This window comes from Epinephelus moara, chromosome 17 (assembly GCF_006386435.1).
Source record: "Epinephelus moara isolate mb chromosome 17, YSFRI_EMoa_1.0, whole genome shotgun sequence".
In the NCBI taxonomy this organism is placed as follows: domain Eukaryota; kingdom Metazoa; phylum Chordata; class Actinopteri; order Perciformes; family Serranidae; genus Epinephelus; species Epinephelus moara.
Genome location: NC_065522.1, coordinates 19,806,205 through 19,812,808, shown reverse-complemented (window position 1 = coordinate 19,812,808; position 6,604 = coordinate 19,806,205). Strand labels below are relative to the sequence as shown.

General features: G+C 43.0%; 1 pseudogene; it reads left to right on the top strand.

The window, feature by feature from the left end:
- Positions 1-4,959: 4,959 nt before the first annotated feature.
- LOC126404695 (40S ribosomal protein S20-like) lies at positions 4,960-5,306 on the top strand (annotated as a pseudogene).
- Positions 5,307-6,604: the final 1,298 nt, after the last annotated feature.

Below are 6,604 nucleotides of genomic sequence, written 5' to 3'. Positions count from 1 at the left end.
AGTCAGCACCAAGTAATCCCCAAGCCCCAGCCAGGAGTCTCTCGGGGCCGTTCTGAGTACCTACTCCGAGGCAGGGACTTGTTTAGCCCCTGTAAAAGTTCCAGAACTCTGTCCCTCGGGGGTGGTTCCTGCGGTGGAGACACGCACCAACGGCCCCGGCCCCGTAAAATTACCCCAAAGATCCTGCGGTGGAAACGGGCCTAAAGACATGCAAAGGAACTACAAACAGACACAAAACGACTACAGAGACACGAAGAGACACAAAACGACTTCAAAGAGACAGAAAATTTTAAAAAAAAATTGACACAAGTTTACTTTTAAAGAGACACAAAATAACAACAAAGACATGCAAAGGAACTACAAACAGACACAAAACGACTACAGAGACACAAATGTACCTCAAAGAGACACAAAATGACCTGAAAGAGATGCAAAACAATTACAAAGAGACACAAAATGATGATAAAAGACAAAGATATACTTCAGAGACACATATTGATATTTAAAGAAACACAAAATGACAACAAAGGCATGCAAAGGAACTCAAAAAAGAGACACTAAACAACTACAGAGACACAAAATGACTACAAAAAGACACAAATCGACTACAAAGAGACAAAGAGACGTAAAATTGAAAATTATGACACAAATTGACTTTTAAAGAGACACAAAACGAAAACAATGACATGCAAAAGAATTACAATTAGACACAAAATGACTAAAGACACAAATGTACCTCAAAGAGACACAAAATGACCTGAAAGAGATGCAAAACAATTACAAAGAGACACAAAATGATGATAAAAGACACAGATATACTTCAAAGAGACACATATTGACATTTAAAGAGACACAAAATGACAACAAAGACATGTAAAGGAACTAGAAAGAGACACTAAAGAACTACAGAGACACAAAATGACTACAAAGAGACACAAGATGACGAAAAAATACCCCGCAAGCGTCCCTCAAAGAGACAGAAAATTGAAACAATTGGCATTGTTTACTTTCAAATAGACACAAAACGACTACAGAGACACAAATATACCTCAAAGAGACACAAAATGACCTGAAATTGATGCAAAACAATTACAAAGAGACACAAAATGATGATAAAAAGACAGATATACTTCAAAGAGACACATATTGATATTTAAAGAAAGAAAAAAAAAGAAAATACCCCACAAGTATCCCTCAAAGAGACAGATAATTCAATATGTTGACTCAATAGCTCAAAAAGAGACACAAAATAGCCACAAGGACACAAAACCACAAAAGATGCTGACAGCTACAAAGAGACACAAAACAACAAGAGGACACAAAACAGCACAAAGTCTCTGTGTCTTAAAAAAGCGATCCGACCTCCGATCATCAGTTAGGAAGTTCGCGGTGACATCACAGGCGTTATGGCTTTGTCCCTTTACAGTAATGATTGAATCAGTTCTGGTTGGAGACCAACGACCTGCAGCGCGTCTGAAAGAAAGGCCTCCATGTTACACGTCACCTCCTCCGCCATGGCAGAGGGGTGAGAATGTGACACAGCTGAGTTGTGGCGCTAATGAGATCTAAAGGCTCTTTAGAGGGGGGTGCAAATGGAAAAGAGAAAATTAGGTGAGAGAGCGAGGGATGGAGAGCAGAGGGAAAGTCATGAGAGGAAGGACAGGAAATGGAGCTTCAATGGCACACAATGAAGATGGGGAGAGAAATTAAATAAGGGAGTATAAAATAGGAGAATGGGCCTGTGTGACTGATAACTAGGCAGAAATTAATCCGTATAGTAAGTGCAGGTAATCACGCTCAGTGGAGATAATGACACCAGACCGAATATGGTCACTTCTGGCTCAAAAAACCAAGATGGTAACTGCCGAATTACCAAACTCAAGGCTTCAAAACGGGATTCCACAAACTAATGGGTAACTGTAATGACATCCATCATCATTACACTTTATTCACCCATGTTTTAAGTGGTTATGCCTAGTGATGGCCAAATGAAGCCTCATGAACCACTTTCTTTATTTTCTGACTCCACCAGATGGCGCTCTTGGTTAAAAGATAAAGGCTGAAGGACTGGCAATGAAGTGTGCTTTCAAACCTTTGTTGAACAGACAGCGCCATCTGGTGGCTTCAGAAAATAAAGACAGTGGTTCATGAGGCCTCATTTGGCCATCACTAGTTGAGTCTCCAATCGAGTGTACAGCTGTTAGGTAGCCTACATGGTTTGATTACATGATGTAACGCTGTTAGGACACAGTGCATGCATTTCCAATGATCAGATCTTTTTAAAAAGTGTGCAACCGTCACACAACAACAGTAGAGGAGATGTACAGCCAGGACACTGTCAGGAATTTGTCTTTGGCATCGAAATGTAAGACCCAGACAAACGACCTCAGCAAGACCATAATGAAGTACGTGAAAAGTAATCCAAAGTATTTTGAATACGTTACTTAGTTTGAGTAATCTAACAGAATACGTTACATATTACATTTTAGTAGTGATGGCCAAATGAAGCCTCATGAACCACTTTCTTTATTTTCTGACCCCACCAGATGGTGCTCTTGGTTTAAAGATAAAGGCTGAAGGACTGGCAATGAAGTGTGCTTTCAAACCTTTGTTGAACAGACAGCGCCATCTGGTGGCTTCAGAAAATAAAGACAGTGGTTCATGAGGCCTCATTTGGCCATCACTACATTTTAGGGTCTTTGGTTGTAATAGTTCACCAGCACTTCACCGCACAGGTGGAATACAAGAATGTTTTGATTTAAAGAAAGCTTAATGGATTTCAGCTTCGATGCTGGGGTGGTTGCTGCTTGGTATATCGATGGGATGTGATACAAAACCATAAGATTCAATGCGATGCCATACGCTATACTTACTTGTCCCTGAAGGTAAATTTGGACTCAGGAGCTGCAAACATATTGCTGCCTCACAATGATAGTCCAGAGGTAATGAAGAATACACCATTAAAAAAAATATATAAAAACCAACACATTCTCACTCCAACCTCGTTACATAATGACATTTGGTCATGGACTTTCCAAGTGTACCCTGGGTGCATTGGTTGTTGACATTCTGTGACACTGTGTCAAGTTCTCTTTTTCCAAAATACACGTCTGTTTTCACAGGTAATTTAATGTTTACATAGAGTCTCTTTCAAAAATAAAAGCACTACGTTGGTTTAACACCGCAAATTGATGTTTATTTTTCCCTTCAACAACAAACACACGTGGTTGGGCCGCATTTCTCCCTGACGCTAGTGATGGCCAAATGAAGCCTCATGAACCACTTTCTTTATTTTCTGACCCCACCAGATGGCGCTCTTGGTTTAAAGATAAAGGCTGAAGGACTTGCAATGAAGTGTGCTTTCACACCTTTGTTGAACAAACAGCACCGCCTAGTGGCTTCAGAAAATAAAGACAGTGGTTCATGAGGCCTCATTTGGCCATCACTACCTGACGCCACCAGGCACTGTTAAACAATAATGGCAACCGGCCGCGTATCATTCCGACGCTAAAGGATGCCTTTTCCGTTGGTTTCAGACACCGCAAGTCACTGCCCAAGCGTCGGATTTCTACGTCTTCGTCTACCTCAAATCATATACTACACATAACAGCATTGCACATAACACCAGCACACAACACAACCCCTAAGCATCAAGCAACATTATTTAAAATCTAAACTGAGGCTGGCACAAATTAATTTATTAAACGGTTCAGTCATATCAATGCTGATAGAAACTTCCAGCAGGCAATCAGAGTACAGCAGTGGGCGTACACATATGACATCAACCTGTTTCGTGATTGTACTCATGTTTTATTTTCTCCTCTGACTCAAATCAACACACAGCAGATGACTAAATTTGAGATTCATCATGTTTAATCAAAGATTTGTTCGAGTAGTAGTTCATCAAATCTGAGTAATTTGCCAAATCAGACCCAAGTCACAACCCCACACACACATTGCCACCTCCCACCAGGCCCAGTCTGGCCCTGGTGCTTGCTCCCTCTCTGTCCCACACCCACGGTCCGTATGTTGGCATAAATGTTGCTAAGCGTCTCCACACACAGTCAACACTCCCTCCTGCTCTGACACACACACCAACATGCCCACAAGTTTGGAAAAATCACAGAATAAGATGCACGTAAAAGCAGACTGCACAACAAACATATGGATGCACGACACAAACATTCAGATGTGCAGATAAAAAAATGAAAACACACAAAAAGAAGCACTCAAACACACACATCTCTCTCTCTCTTGGTAAAGCGGTGGGTTGGCATGCTGTGTGAAACACAGGCCAGCCTCTCAGTACTGGTGTCCAGGCAACCAGAGAGGGCAGAAAAGAGTGTACTCTCTCACACACACATGCACACACATGCACAGCAGGGACATACATACGCAAAGATCCTTGAAAGTGCAGTTTTTATATCATTAGCAGTTAAGGCCTTGACATTTCCAGAAGAATAGCGAAAGGGCGTGTGCAGCGGCTGAGAGCGAGCCAGATTCTTTACAGTTCAGAAGTCCCAGTCTTTCAGGTGAGACACTTTGAACGGCTGTCAGACTTCACCTGTCTTCCACGATGGCACTCAGCTGTGAATGAAAGTGCAGTCCAGTCTGACGTTATGAAAGATTCAATACTTCACTGTAGTGCTCGAATGAGACTCGAGGCCTGAATGTGGCTCAGTGCAGTCCAAAAACAGAAAGGAACAGACACAATGAAATACAGCATGCTTTGCTTTCAGAACTATTTTTAATTTTAGTTTACGAAGTATATTTTCATTTCAAATCTAAAGTAGTTATGATTGGTGTTTTAATATTAATTTATCAAATGAAAAAAATGTTCTTTTGTTACTATTTATGTGATTGTGTTCTATCTTAAAAAATGACAATAAGGAAGAGCTAACCACGTCTGTGGTACCCATTCCTGGCTCACCGCTGTTTGCTTAAATCTCTTCTTATTATGTTGGTGCTTTCAAGGACACTGACAAGGCACCTGTTGAGACTGAGGTTGCCATTCACTGCATCCGCATCACCCTCATTGACCACAATGTCAAATCTCTGGAGAAAGTCTGCGCAGACTTGATCCGCAGGGCTAAGGAGAAAAACCTGAAGGTGAAGGTACCCGTCTGGTTGCCTACCAAGACTCTGCGCATCACCATCAGAAAAACTCCCTGTGGCAAAGGATCCAAAACCTGGGATCACTTGCAGATGAGAATCCTCAAGGGTCTGATTGATCTGCACAGCCATCTGAAATCCTCAAGCAGATCACCTCCATCAACATAGAACGGTGCAGATCAAGAAAGAAATGAATAAAGAAAACAAAAGAAAATTATATCCATCCATCCATTTTCATCCAAAGCTGGGTTGTGGGGGCAGCAGGCCAAGCAAAGCGCCCCAGACGTCCCTCTCCCCAGCAACACTTACCCACTCCTCCTGGGGGACCCCAAGGTGTTCCCAGGCCAGATGAGACATGTTATCCCTCCAGCGTATTCTGGGTTTGCCCCGGGGCCTCCTACCAGTGGGATGTGTCTGAATCACCTCTAACAAGAGGCACCCAAGAAGCATCCTGATCAGGTGCCCGAACCACCTCAACTGACCCCTTTCTATGCAAAGAAACAGCAGCTCTACTCTGAGCTCCCTCCAGATGTCAAAATGTCATTGTCCAGATGTCATTTGACTGCTTGGATCTGCAATCTCATTCTTTCAGTCACTACCCAGAGCTCATGACCATAGGTGAGGGTTGGGACGTAGATGGACCAGTAAATCAAAAGCTTCACCTTCTGGCTCAGCTCCCTCTTCACCACGATGGTCTGGCGCAGCGCCTGCATCACTGCAGACGCCGCACCAAACCGCCAATCCATCTCAAGCTCTATTCTGCCCTCACTTGTGAACAAGTCCTGAGATATTTGAACTCCCTCACTTGAGGCAGTAACTCAATCCCAACCCACAGGGGGCAATCCACTGGTTTCTGGCAGAGAACCATGACCTCAGATGTGGAGGTGCTGACTCTCATCCCGACCGCTTCACACTTGGCTGCAAACCACTCCAGTGAATGCTGGAGGTCATGGTGTGATAAAGTCAACAGAACCTCTTTTCTGCCCTCTCTGCGAAAGGAAGAGATGCAGCTCTGAGGTCCCCAACTGGACCCCTTCCTCCCCCCGGCTGTGCCTCAAGATCCCTCCCCCAGAGGATGGGTATTTTATTTATTTAGAAACAGATTAAAAAAAAGCAAGAAACATGCATCATTTCTGAGATATGGGGCTGCAAAGCATCATGTGTACAGTTGCCTTGTATTTTTTTTTTTTTGTTGATGTGCTTTTGGCGTGATACTGCTGGCTGTGTGCTGCCAACGTTTCCAACTGCATCAGGCTGCCAACACTTGGGTTTTCCACCATTTTACTTTTCTCATACAGAACTCACTGAAGTGAATCCCTCAGTCACACATCACCCACACTGACCCACAGGGGACGGCATTTCCATCCACCATGAATATTTGGCAAGTCGCTGAACAAAACATGAACATAGTGAAATGCAAAGAAAGCGCACACCTAATCAGGAGCATTCTGGGGCCTTAGCTGCTCATTTTAAGAATTTTCAGGACATCTGT